The following is a 14,727-nucleotide window of genomic DNA, read 5'->3' on the forward strand; positions in this document are numbered from 1 at the left end:
CAATACTTGAGCTGATTGCCCAGCAGGAAAAAGCAATCCAGGCGCTGGTTTCCAGGGCCGATGATCGGGACGCCCTCCTGGTTAGCACAATCCAGGCTCTGGTTTCCAAGGCCGATGATCGGGACGCCCTCCTGGTTAGCACAATCCAGAATATAGCTTCCACTGCCCAGGATCAGCTCGCCCTCCTGGCGAGCAGGCTAGATCGTCTCGAAGCCCCAGCTTCCGAGCACACCGCCGTTCCGGAGGTTTCCAGACCTGCTACTCCCCCGCCCACAGCGGTCGTTGCTTCTAGCTCTGCCTCTCGGCCGCCTCCAGCTGCTAAGGGCATATTCTGGGGGGGAGTTCGCGTCATCCCAGAGCAGGGGCAGCCACATTCGAGTCCCAGCAGCCATCTGTACCGTGATCTGACCGGCAGGGTTCGCATCACACCAGAGGAGAGGCAGCGCCGTTTGGACACCCGGAGCTGCCTGTACTGTGGTCGAGCCGGGCATTACCTCTCCTCCTGCTCCCGGCGTCCAGTAAGTGGTCCCACCGCTCGCCGGCCCGTGGTACTCTCAGTAGATCAAGACTCTACGTGTCCAGCCGAAAGATCTGTACGGTTGGGTAGCGCTCCCTGCAGGACCCAGGAGTGGCAGTGTGTCTCCAAGAGGGTTAACGAGTTGGAGAGGACTGTCGACCGTCTCATTGGGAAGTTCAATCGCTGCCTGATGATCGGCTCCGTCCCCCCGCAGGGGGCCTCCGAGTCTACTGGCCCTGAGGCACAACCTGAGGCACAACCTGTGGACCTGCCCCTCGCCGAGTCTGAACCCGCACCTGAGGCACAACCTGTGGACCTTCCCCTCGCCGAGTCTGAAACCGTACCCCAGCAGCAGCCAATTCCTGTCCTTGACCAACACGTAGGTTCCAGCTTCATGCTGGGAGGTTCCCGTAGTGTCGTCAGCCCTCGGTCAAGAGCAAGAAGAAATAAGAGGCGTTTAAAGGAGGAGACGGTGGGTGTCCTGCCCAAACTACAGGTCGGGAGGGCAGGCCTCGCTGTGTCAGATCCCCCTGCGGCTCTACCTTCGGAGACGGCGGCATTTGACCCTTTTGATGGTCCCCAGCCTCCCATGTTTGGATCGTGCCCCGGGGGATGGCCGGCCCCAGAGGACCCACCGGACCCGGTGGAAGTTCTGTCTACGTATCGGTCCATCTATGGCTTCGATATCCTGTATTAGGGAGGAGCCCCTCCACTGTCCCTCACCCCCTTTGGGGCCTAACCACCTGCGTCTAACCACCTGCGGAAGAGCACCTCCACCAGAACCTACGGATTTTTTGTCTCCCAGATGCCATCCTTGATGGCCTCATTGGACGCCAGGTGACGTCCGTTGAGGGGAGGGTACTGTTAGGATGACGTCATCAATCCTACTTTGACGTCGTCACCCCGACTATGATGTCATCGATCACTGATGATGTCATGGTTCATAAGTGTCTTTCATGCCTTTCGCTAGTGATGTCATAGCACAGGTGATGTCATGTCTCTGATGATGTCACAAACGGTATGATGTCATAGCACAGGTGGTGTCATGCTCGGATCTATAAAGGCCTGTTCCGGCAGGCTCTGGCCAGTGATTCATAATCTAAACTAGGATCATACCAATCTCAAGCAACGTCTGCAACCTGCAATTCCTGCAACCAGCAACTTCTGCAATCTCTCTGCAACCGTTCCCAAAACCTCGAACAGTGCAGCCCCCAGCTATCAAGCTACCAAGTTCCACAACACCCCAGCTTCTCCAGACCTACCAAGTTTCCCGTGGTCATCAACTACCCGCGATTAGATCCACACTTCGAACCCCGATCCTGACAATAGTGAACTATTTAATCCATCTGCCTTTTTTCTGTTTGCCTATAGTGAACTGTTTAATCCATCTGCCTTTATTCTGTTTGCCTATAGAACTGTTTAATCCATCTGCCTTTATTCTGTTTGCCTATAGTGAACTGTTTAATCCATCTGCCTTTATTCTGTTTGCCTATAGTGAACTATTTAATCCATCTGCCTGCATTGTTTGCCTATAGTGAACTATTTAATCCATCTGCCTTTATTCTGTTTGCCTATAGTGAACTATTTAATCCATCTGCCTGCATTGTTTGCCTATAGTGAACTATTTAATCCATCTGCCTGCATTCTGTTTGCCTATAGTGAACTATTTAATCCATCTGCCTGCATTCTGTTTGCCTATAATTAACTATTTAATCCATCTGCCTGCATTCTGTTTGCCTATAATTAACTGTTTAATCCATCTGCCTGCATTGTTTGCCTATAGTGAACTATTTAATCCATCTGCCTGCATTGTTTGCCTATAGTGAACTATTTAATCCATCTGCCTTTATTCTGTTTGCCTATAATGAACTGTTTAATCCATCTGCCTTTATTATGTAAATTGCCTATAGTGAACTATTTCATCAATCTCCATGTATTGTTTGCCTATAGTGGATAGCCTATGTGAACTGTTTAATCCATCTGCCTGTATTATGTTTTCCTATTCCGATTCACTATTAGTGAATTGTGAACTATTTAATCCGGTGTGTTCATATGATTGTCTCATCTCTCCTCATGCCAATTCTGTATCATGTTTGTTGTACTTCGATCAAAAATATGTGGTCTGCTGTTGTCTGAATGAAAATAGTCATCCCAATTGAAGTATTTGGTCAAAGATATTGTGATATTTGATTTTGTCCATATCACCCAGTCCCAAAAGTTTCTATATTTCTTGAAATCACTGAACGGCAGTGGTGTATAAAGTACTCGAAATCCATACTTGAGTAAAAGTATAGATACTTTACCAGAAAATGTCTTGGGTAAAAGTCAAAGTCACCCATTAAAATATTACTTGAGTAAAAGTCTTAAAGTAGCTCATATTTTCTGTACTTAAGTATCAAAAGTATTTTTTTAATATTAAATGTACTTAAAAGTATTGAAAGTAAAAGTACAAGTAAATCCTGTTTATAAGAAAGCAAGCGGTCCGGATTTTCAGAATTTTTAGCTTTATTGTGAATTTGCTTATTTACCTTATAGTCTGCCATTTGAACTGACTGCAGCTTTTGGCACAAGTGCCTGCTTTAGGCTATCATGGTGATGAGATATCTCCATGCCAATGGGAAATATATAATAATCACCATCATCATCATCATCATCATCATAATCACCATAGATCATGGACATCTCCTCCATATAGCTATATGCCTGGATATTGTCACGGCCAAATAAACAGTTAATCAATGTAATCACTCTATAGAAATTGAAACTGACATTACCTTTCTGAAACACGACAGTATTATTGGGCTGTGTCAAAACAGCGACTGTTACACCAGATAGCAACGGAAATACCATGAATTACTTTCAGAATAAAATGCTTCTCACCTTTGGAGAAACAAATAAAGCATTTAGGATTTTATTTTGAAATCCTTAAGCGGAAGACCTATACTTTTACGTTCTGGCTGCGTGGACGCTTGACCAATTTGAAGCTTACCCCAAGAGATGCTTGGTTTCTTGTTTTCTGGTGGCATATTCCGTCATTTTGGGTCAATTGGACAGAATGTAAAGACAATTTAAAGTAATTAACCGTCTGATTTCAGCCTGTGAGAACTTTTAACATGGATAAAAGACTTGGGAAGTGGTGACGGTAAGCGATTGCCAAACACAACTTGCAACACAGAAGCACTGATTCGCTAGTCAGGCTACTGATTCGCCACAACACCAGCTGTTTGTTTATTTTATAGTAACTAACGAGTAACGAAGATGCTTTTGGGAAATGTATCAGAGTAAAAGTATAGATTTTATTACGAAAATGTAGTGTAAGTATTTGTAGTGGAAGTATTTGTACTTAGTTACTTTACACCACTGCTGAACGGCTTCAGTTTCTAAACAAACAGAAAGAAAAAATAGTTTGTTGCTGTAGTCTCGGATATTGACTCATGAGGTTAATATATTTATGTCCAAATGAAAAAAATAAAATAAGTGAAACTGAGTCCGAATTATTCTCTCCAATTCCAGTTGTGCTACAATCACTGAATTTAGTAGAATGTGGGTAAACCTACTGCCCTACCACTGGGAGGCAGCAGAGATCCAAATAACAGCATAGCATCTCCAGTTAATTTGTCCTTGTCAATGGATTTAAATGCAATTTGTGAAGTTTTATGTGATTTGTCTGTTTGTTTGTTTTTTAGAATTGCGGGAACTGGCAAAAATTGCAAGTTGAGGAACCATTCACTTTTGCAGATAAATCGTGGGAATTTAGAAAAATTGCAAGCCCCCGCAAATATTTTGGAGATTGGTTGAATTTGCATTAATTATTGATCGCAAAATTGCAATTTCCTGGTGGGGAACTATAGTATAGTATAGAAGAAAAGAGGAGACTTTGAAGCTACGAAGGCAGAAATTTTACTGATTGTTAAACTTCAGTCAATAACAAACAAAACAACCAAACAAGACAACCAAACGGCCTCCCTCTTGATTGTTGAAAGCCACCCTGCCACGGTTCAACATGTCCGATCTGTAAATTGTATTTAAAATAGAACAAACAGAATAATATAGGCTTGTCTAGGCAGCAGCAGTCTTCTTCATCCACTTTAAATTAGATTTGAAATAAAATAATAAAATAATGTTGGGAGTATTTCTAGCCTAACAGAGCAGAGGCTCTGGTCTGCACTGGGGTTCTAGCATAGCACATGCAATGTTTATTGCATTTATCATCATCTTGCACATCATATTCAGAACAATAATATCAAGACTTTCTCTTTTAAGTTCACATATTTGCTTTTTTTCAAAGATCACAGATCAAATGAGAAAGATTTAGGATCAAGCTGAATCCAGACATGTTGGTGAAATTAGCACGATCTGAAACGCAGCCTGAAGGACGTGAATAACGTTCCCACATAACTTGCCAATGTTCTTCTGTTGCCTTAGGATCCTGGATTCTGTGATGTCATCAGGAACCGGACGCAACATTTTCAAGTTAAGACAACTAAAGCAACTTTAAGGTTGGGGAAAGGTGGGTGTCTGGGTAGCGCAGTGGTTCCCTGCCTACCAACATGAGGGCTGCAGGTACGAGCCCCCGTGTTACCACCGGCTTGGTCTACAGGTGCAATTGGCCATGTCTGCGGATCAGTAGCTGGTGGGTTGTGAGTCTTGGTTGCTGCTCTAGCGCATCCTCTGGGGCGCCTGTTTGGGGGGAGGGGAACTGGGGGGAATAGTGTGATCCTCCCACGTGGCTATGTCCTGCCGGTGAAACTCCTCGCTGCCAGGTGAAAAGCAGCTGGCGACTGCACATGTATTGGAGGAAGCATGTGCATGTCTACAACTCTCCTCAGATTAGCAAAGGGGGTGGAGCAATGACCGGGACAGCAGCTCTGCCAACCTGCAACACCTGACCTCAGAATCTGACTACTTCCTGCTTATATCCAAGAAACCTATAAAGGAGGAAGAGACATCACTCACATCACAGAGTTTGAATTTTGCATTGGGGCCAGTTCTATTGGAACGAATGGGGCAGGCATGCTAATTCCCACTATAAACCTGTGTCGTTTCACCTTTGATTGAGAAATGCTTCCACCAGATTGCAGCTGCATATACAGTAGCTCAACTCAATCCCCTGTTTGGTCCAAAATAGAGCTAGATTAGCTAAACTACATCATGATACATGACCGAACATCAGTCAACATCACGTCATGTGTTTTCTTTAATCTGGTGCATGCATCTTTCAATCAAAGATCAAAGGTGAAACGACACAGATATGATAGTTTATAGTGGGACTTACCCGCCCCATTCACTTCAACAGAACTGGCCCCAATGCAATTTGAACAATGTGATGTGAGTGATGTCTTATCCTTCTCATTAGGGTCCTTGCTTATATCCTTCAGCTCTCTTGGTCATGGTGGAGACTATGACGGATGTTAGGTCATCGGAGCCCGCCGGAGTACTGTTGCAATGTCCGAATCCTACAAAGGACTGCGTCCTCAGAAGCGAGAAATTTCGAAGATGCCCATGTGTGCACGTGAATTACCCACAATTCTATGCGCACAATTGAAATGATTGCTGCCAGATGGGTCTTTTTCCTTTATACTTATTTTTTTAATATAATTTATTTGGATAGGGACAGATACACATACATATAACATTTACCAAGAAACGTCTGATGTTATGTATCACAGCATTTGTAGCCTAAGCTAATTTGCAATGGCCATCCCTATAGATGTTATTAAAAGCGCCTGTGACCATGACGCAATCGCACACTCGCTCGCCTGTTCCAAATGTTTGCTCTTCCAATGTGAGGAAGGACTCGTGCCTACAGAGGCAGGAAGTGACTAGGAAGGACAAGTCGTGCTGAGGAAGGATCATTGACATTGAGAAACAGTGTATTTTTTGCATTTTAACCCTTGTGCTAATTTTAGGACAGCCTGGAAAACACGAGCTGGAGCCGACGAAGGAACTGAAACAGGAAGGAGAAGACTGAGTGTTTCCATGACAACTAAATAACCTGCTAATATCCACATAGTAAAATCTTCCCTCTGTCGTCTCTTTATTAAAGGGACGGTTCACCCCAAAATCCAAAATACATGTTTTCCCTCTTACCTTTAGTGCTATTTATCCATCTAGATGGTTTTGGTGTGAGTTACCGAGTTTTGGAGATCTACATCCGCCAACCGTCTCACCGTGAAGAAGGAAGTGTGCATCTAACGTTAGCTTAGCTTAGCTGTAACATTAGCACGCCTCATTTTGCGCAGTGAGATGGTTGGCGGCTGTAGCTCGGTCAAAATAAAATAGTTCCTACACGAAACTGCTCACAACAAGGTCTGTGGATTATCTTGAGTAACTGGGTCATGATTTCTGCTAAGAGAACGGGAGTAGGCAAAAGTACCATAGACTGCTATTGTAGCGCAAAGCTAAGTAGCAGCGAGGACTGTACCGCTGTTTGTAGGGCACGCACAGTGACAATAAAGGCATCCGCATTCTCCAATTACTTTCGTCAACATGGCAAATGGGCGAATCTCCCAAAATGCTGGCGTATCCCTTTAACATATGTATTTTGGATTTTGAGGTGAACTGTCCCTTTATTTAACAGACGATTCTCAATGTTCCTCCATCCATCATGGAGAGTCAGCTGCTGCTGAGGAAACTGTAAAGAAATAGTATTAATTGATTGATCGGTTGGTTGGAAAATGCAGAGCCTACAGACAGTTTATCAGGAGAACATCTTAACAAGGTTATGAGCGAATCATCTGATACGTTTCCATGGAAACACTCACAGTATCTCAATACCAGATCAATCAGGTCAATTATCAATGTGATCGACTGACTTCAACAAACCAATCATCTTAGAACATCGCTTTATAAATATAGAATCTGCATTTAAATAAGATTTTTAATTAATTAGGTCCATCTCATTAACCATGCTGTGTCCCCTCTTCTTTCGTCTGATTGGACAGCTGTCAGCCAATGGCAGCGTCTGGACTTTCTCCATCAACAACCCTTCACTGTGGCAGCACTGGACGAGAGAGAGAGAAATACAGAGAGAGAGATAGATACAGAGACACATACAGAGAGAAAGACAGACATACAGAGACAGAGACATACAGAGATATACAGAGGGAGACAGAGAGATACATACAGGGAGAGAGACAGAGAGATATTAACATTGTATATTGACAGTATATGTGACACTATAAATGGCACATTATATATTTGACTATTTTGTTAATAGACACGGCAGGAATGAGTCATTCAAACCTGGATGTTAGCACTTCCAGTGCCCTCGTCTAACAGTCCAGGTTATTTTTGTATGGGGATTTCAGTTAAATGCATGAAATAAGGTCTGTGATTAACAAAAGTTTATGAAACTGTGAACTTTGTGTTCAGCAATTTTCACAAATCTGGACCACTTTGATGACTTTTGAAGCATTTTCTGAGAATCGCGATTTAAAAATACCCATTTACGCTGCAAAAGGTTCATAGAAGAAGTGTCCAGGTGTAGCCTGTAGAGATGTGTTTTAGTCTATGCCAGAAGATGGGCAGTGATTGGGCCGTCCTGACAGAAAGCTGGGCAGTGATTGGGCCGTCCTGACAGAAAGATGGGCAGTGATTGGGCCGTCCTGACAGAAAGCTGGGCAGTGATTGGGCCGTCCTGACAGAAAGCTGGGCAGTGATTGGGCCGTCCTGACAGAAAGCTGGGCAGTGATTGGGCCGTCCTGACAGAAAGATGGGCAGTGATTGGGCCGTCCTGACAGAAAGATGGGCAGTGATTGGGCCGTCCTGACAGAAAGCTGGGCAGTGATTGGGCCGTCCTGACAGAAAGCTGGGCAGTGATTGGGCCGTCCTGACAGAAAGCTGGGCAGTGATTGGGCCGTCCTGACAGAAAGCTGGGCAGTGATTGGGCCGTCCTGACAGAAAGATGGGCAGTGATTGGGCCGTCCTGACAGAAAGATGAGCAGTGATTGGGCCGTCCTGACAGAAAGATGAGCAGTGATTGGGCCGTCCTGACAGAAAGCTGGGCAGTGATTGGGCCGTCCTGACAGAAAGATGGGCAGTGATTGGGCCGTCCTGACAGAAAGCTGGGCAGTGATTGAGCCGTCCTGACAGAAAGATGGGCAGTGATTGGGCCGTCTTGAGTCACAACCGGGATGAGTGACCTTTGAACCCACGTAGTGATGGAGGGGCGAGGCGACCTGCAAGGGTGGAGGAGTGGAGGGAGCGAGGTGGTTTGGAGTGAGCATAGATTGCAAATACAGAGGAGCTGTCTGGTGAGGGAAAATGTATTCCTTCCTTTCAACAAATGCTACTTTCCTTTAAAAAGAAAAAAAACTCTTACTTGACAGACTGTTGCACAGTTTTCACTAGTGTTGACAAAATGTGCTATTGTAAGTCACTTTGGATAAAAGCGTCTGCTAAATGATGCAATGTAACGTTCACCACTTGAGACTATTTCCTAATATAGCTGCTTCTAATCCAGAATATGCAAATGGCTCTGGTGTTGTCAGGCCTTGCTTAGTGGTTTACAGGTGGAGGTGAAACCACACTAAATGGCTCGAGGCTCAGTGGACGTTCCTGAAGGCACATTGTGAAAATAGTTTTGGAATGATCAGATGAGATGAAGTGAAAATGTGTGTCTCTCTTCTCAGCTGACCGGCCAATCAGAGTGATTTCTGTCACCGACGACCTGGGCTTAACACTGATATAGCTAATAAAGCAGATTTGAATTGAGAAAAGAACTTAACCCAAAAACAATGCTGGTTTATTTTGCACATGATCTCACACACATATGTCAAAACTGTAAACAGTTTTACAGTCATTGTATAATAGGAATGCGGAGTGTCTCTGTGTGTGTGTGTGCGGGCGCGCGCGTGTGTGTGTGTGTGTGTGTGTGTGTGTGTGTGTGTGTGTGCGGGCGCGCGTGTGTGTGTGTGTGTGCAGAGAGATGAGCTCCCATAAGGAGACCCCATGAACACAAACACCTGTGGGGGTCTAATCGTGCATTCATGTGCTCCTCGGATGGTTCGATTTTCCGAGTTGGCCAGTCGTTGTTTCCGACGCGCGGGTGTTCATGTGCTTGTAGTGTCGGGAGGATCGGAAATATGGAAATCATAGCAACCAGAGGCAAAAAAAATAGAAACAACGTCCCAGTGCAGAGTCGTGTTGCTATCATCGTAGGCTGAAACAATATGGAACTTTATATTAGTGGTTTTGAACTAAGCTGGTTGTAGTCTGCAAGCAATATCTGTGGGAATGTAACGTTACTGGTGGAGGCGCACCATGCAGATAACGTTATTGGTCCTGAGTTGTTATCATGTAATAGATAAGTTTTCTAAGTAAACTAGGTCACTCTATGAGGACAGCAACTAACGGTAATACCATATTAAATGACATGATGACATGTGAGCAAGCAGTTGATGCAAAATACACTAATTACATAAAAAGTGGCTTAGTGTCAACAAAACATCCACTCTTGTCCGCCATGTTTTCTGCATAATGACGTCAAGTCGGCAACTCATGTACCAAAATTCTCACAGAGTTGCCGACTTGTTGTTCCGACTTGAGCGGTCGTTCACGTGAATTTTCCCTCTCAGAATCACGTTTTTCCGATGACCCCGACAGCACATGAACGCACGATCACATATACGTACGAACAACCATTATTTTAATCATTTTTTTATGTAATTAGTATTATTTACTATATGTTAACGAGATAAATAGGCTAAAATAAAGATGTTTTCATTCTTACAAAAGAAAGAAGCACCATATTATCTTGTTGCGAATGAGAGTATGGCTGCACTTCACCACCTTGGACAGCGCCGTTGTGTCAGTTGTGTGTGTGTGTGTGTGTGTGTGTGTGTGAGAGAGAAAGAGAGAAGAGAATGAATGGTGGATTAATGCTCAGTTAAGTCTCCCATAACCACGGCGCTGAGCGCACAGTAGAGTCGGCTGTGTGTGTCTGCGTGAGTGTGTAGGCCTCTGCATATGAGAGTGAAAGTATTGTGTTTGTGTGCGTGAAAATAGAATAGACATTGCATGAAATAGGCCACGCCCATCACAGGGGAAAGCCTCCGTTCACTTCCACACACCAGCATTATTTTCCTTGAATTAAACATAGCTAAAAGCTGTTGTGTGGTGGGGCTGCGCAGACAACAAATGTAAAAAAATCGCCATTTAAAGTTTTTTTGTACTCCGAGCAAAACAAGGAAGCCATTGAGAATTGGCGAGAAGAAAAATGTGGATCTAGCTGTCAGTGAAGTAAGTTGGAGTGTGTTCATGTTGTGTATACATTATATGATCTTTGTGTGCAACACGCGACCATGCATGCGACATAGGAGAACGCCAGGATTGGGGGGGAGTTTTTGTTTTTGTTTAAATTAGGTAATTAGGGCCGACTAAATGGGTAAAAATGGCTAATTTGTGACCAAAATGAGTCAACACAGGGTCAGCACCATGGAGAGCTCTTGAGCACACCTAAGTGGAGTTGGAATCAGCCAGGGAAGTGGATATGAAAACCTTCTAGGGGGAGAGACGAAAGGCTGCATGCCAACTCTGAGTGAGGCCTGACTAAATGGTCAGTCATACAGGGATGGGTATTCCGCTACTTCACTTAGTTTGACAGTTGAGAGTCGATTTGAGTTTTAAGTTGTGGACCAGTGATGTCATTTGTGCATGAATGACATCACTGGTCCACATCTTAACTCAACTCTCAATAACTGTCAAAATAAATGAATGTCTGCAAAACAGTTTAGTTTTTGGATACCGTATATGTGCAAAAATAAATCAGCATTGTTTTCAGCAGACAGGAGCGTGACCTTGTATTGGTTTGTGGCTAACTATCTGGAGCTAGTATGAGGAACAGCATGGATTGTGCTGAGAAAGGAATCTACCTACCAATCAGCATCATTGGTAAGTAGGGCTAGTATTCCAAAAAATCTGAACTATCCCTTTAAACCCGAGACCCGGGTTACCAGTCTGTTTGCAGGTGAGAAATCTGTTTAGTCGGCACTAAGCGAGCCGTCGTCTGATTGACAGCCGGCCAGACAAGCCCCGCCCCCTGCAGAGGAGTTCCACATCAGAATGAAACCAAGTTCCCCAAAATGACGACAACTAAGGAAAAGTGTTCTTGGAAGTTTGACAGTTTATTTATATATTTTTTTAAACATCAGAAAAAACATTTACACAAGTCAATTATTCAACTGGGTTCTATCAGTTTGTCCTTTTTTCTTCCATTATGTTTTTGTCTGAGTCGTTTCAAACAGAATCTCTGATCTGCAAACAGATGGTAAAAAGAGTCCGACACAGAGGACTGAACAGACAGCAGAGGGAGGCAGAACACATCATCATCATCTCATCATGTTGCTCCGTTTGGTAACGCTCTTGTTGCTAACGTTGCTGTGGTCAATGTGTTAAAGGGACAGCTCACCCTAACTATTTTCTTTGGACTGAACTACAACAGCTAGCTAGCTGGTAGTGGGTGTAGTCCGGTCCAAAGAAAATAGTTCCTACATGAAACTGGATTATCTTCAGTAACCGGGTCATGATTTCTGGAAAGAGATATTGCTGTTGAGTTTTTCAAATGTATTTCTTGGGCGATTTGAGCACCACAAGCCGAGTGCCATCCAGTTCCATCGCCTCGAAGAGAAGGCTGACATCTCTATGGCAGATATCTTCCAAACTCAGGCAACTAACACAAAACGATCTAGATGGATAAATATGTATTTTGGATTTTAGGCTGAGCTGTCCCTTTAAAATATGTTATGAATTAGCGCCTTGACGTGATCATTATATGACGTGATCATCTCCCCTCCACAGTCCCTTATGAGACAATAGACTCTCGTGCTGCAGTGGAAATCGGAGATATGCACGTATTTACAAGTGTCACAGAAACGTTTCAAAGCCACCTACCAAAGCAAAAGGGTTCATTGCTTCTCGGGTTTGAAAGTTTGATGCTGCTAATAAATAACTAATATACCAATCCTTCCGTCTTGTGCTGTTGCGCCCAGCCATCATAGCGCTCCACAGCGCCCCCTCTGGTCGGAAGCACACAGAAAAGGCACGGCGGCCATCTTGGCATTTGCGAAAAATATCACCGGCACAGAATTTGGATAAAGAGAGACACTTATTAGCAGCATCAAACCCCGCTGTGGAGAAGCACTTCATCCTTCTTTGAAATGTTTCTGTGACACAACGGGACTGTGGAGCGGAGATGATCACGTCATATGTCGACACAGTTCTGAAAGGGGGTAGTTATGAATCAGCTGATCAGTATCTAGCTCACATTAATACGATCAAACTAAGTAGTTCCTCAGTGAAGACCAAACTTCAGGCAGTGTGACAGCAGCCCATTCTCTTCAATCTGCGTACAAATAACACCACTTTTACTTTTTAATTGTTTGCCGTAAAAACGGCAAAGACTCGAGAGCTACAGTATAACCAGGAAGTACGTGGTGTGAGATTGAAATCAAACTGTGGCCAGGAAGGGCGTCGTGGTCGGGGTGGCAGATGGGGGTATACGTTTGGCTTGGATGCTGACGACCGGGGTTCGACTCCCAGTGTTTTCAAAGTACAATTCCACCCTAACAGGTGTTTTTCTTAATTTACTCTAATCCAAACCAACGGTAACAAGTTTGTTTGCCTAAACTTACATTTTAAAATTTGTGGTGGAGACACATTCCCCCACCGACGTGTATCACCTGCACAGAGAATGGAAGGGTTTGGGTTGAGTCGTTATTTGTCTGCCGATTGTGAGACAGGGTTGGTGACAGACCTCAGGTCAAGTTCCTCTGCAGAACATGGAGGAACCAGGAGAACATCTGGCTCCACAGCCTAACCCTAGCCCAAGCCCTAACCCTACAGCAGTGGTTCCCAACCCCCTAAGTGGGGTCGCCTGGAATTCAAACAGGGTCGCCTGACATTTCTTGAACCAAAAAAACCCCCACAACACACAATTTAAAACTACCGAAGATGATTAGGGTGAGAGAGAAAAAAGATGAAAAAAAGATTGCAAGTGACTTCCGCCTCCGCGCAGTGCCGCTATGTTGTTGTACCGGCATAAGAGTTCCGGTCCCGAACGCTCGTGAATATATATACCGGTATATATATATATATATATATATATATATATATATAGTGAATATATAAGAATTTTGACATTTAGCATTCAAAATAAAAGCGACGCAATGTATGTTTTTGAGCCGGGAAGTGGAAGCAGAAAATCCGCGCTGTACAGGAAGCCTTAAAAAAAGGTCCCAGAAATGAGCCTGAGGAAATAGACTCTGGGTTCCCAGATTGGATAGATGGTGATTTTTTTTTTTTAGATGAAAATCTTTGAGATTATAACTTTAAATCAGGATTCTGAAAATAAAGTTAGAATTCTGAGTTTAATGTCAGAATTCTGAAAAAAAACCCAAGTCAGAATTCTGAGGGGGGGAAAGAAGCATACCGTTACATGTGACATCACTGACGATGTCACTGATATTATCAATGGTGTACCGGAATTTGAATGTCTCAGGTCCCTAGATTTGTGTGACGTCAAAGTCGGGTAACAAGCCATAAAAGGTTGGGAACCGCTGCCCTACAGGCTAACCCCCAACCCTAACCAACACAACAGTGAAACCAGCTCGGGCCTCAGAGAGGAACCCACTTTACATGACAATAAAATCAGTGATTTATCAACAGGTAGAATCTGTGGTTTAGATTCAGCAGCTGAAAAGATTTTCTAAGTCCACAGTGTGATTTCAAACTGAAATCAGTGATTTGATCACAGTGATTTCAGTTAGAAATCAGAGTTTTGCGAGCTGAATAGACTGGTTTCAATCTGACAAAGGAAACCGCAGCATCACAGTCTTAGCTAGCGTAGAGACAGAAGGCAGGATAGTGTGTGTATGTGTTAACTAGCCTGTAAGACTTTTATTTCCAACAGCTTGGGGGTGCTGCTGATATCTTGGCATATTAAAGTATTTCACCTCTTAGGGTGGAGATATACTTGCTTTAACTATACGTTGGCATGCACATGATGGCTGCGTGGTGTATCCTTGCATTATTATGGATCGTACATCTAATCTAGGCAAGACCTGCCCTACTCTGCCTCTGATTGGGTTGGTTTAGGCAAGAGGAGTGCTGATTGGTTGGGTTTAGGCACAAGGAGTGGTGATTGGTTGGGCTGAGGCATGAGGAGTGACGATTGGTTGGGGTTAGGGTAAGAATATCAGGTTAAGCCAATC

The sequence above is a fragment of the Poromitra crassiceps genome, assembly GCF_964638095.1.
Source record: "Poromitra crassiceps genome assembly, chromosome: 1".
NCBI classification, from domain to species: Eukaryota; Metazoa; Chordata; class Actinopteri; order Beryciformes; family Melamphaidae; genus Poromitra; species Poromitra crassiceps.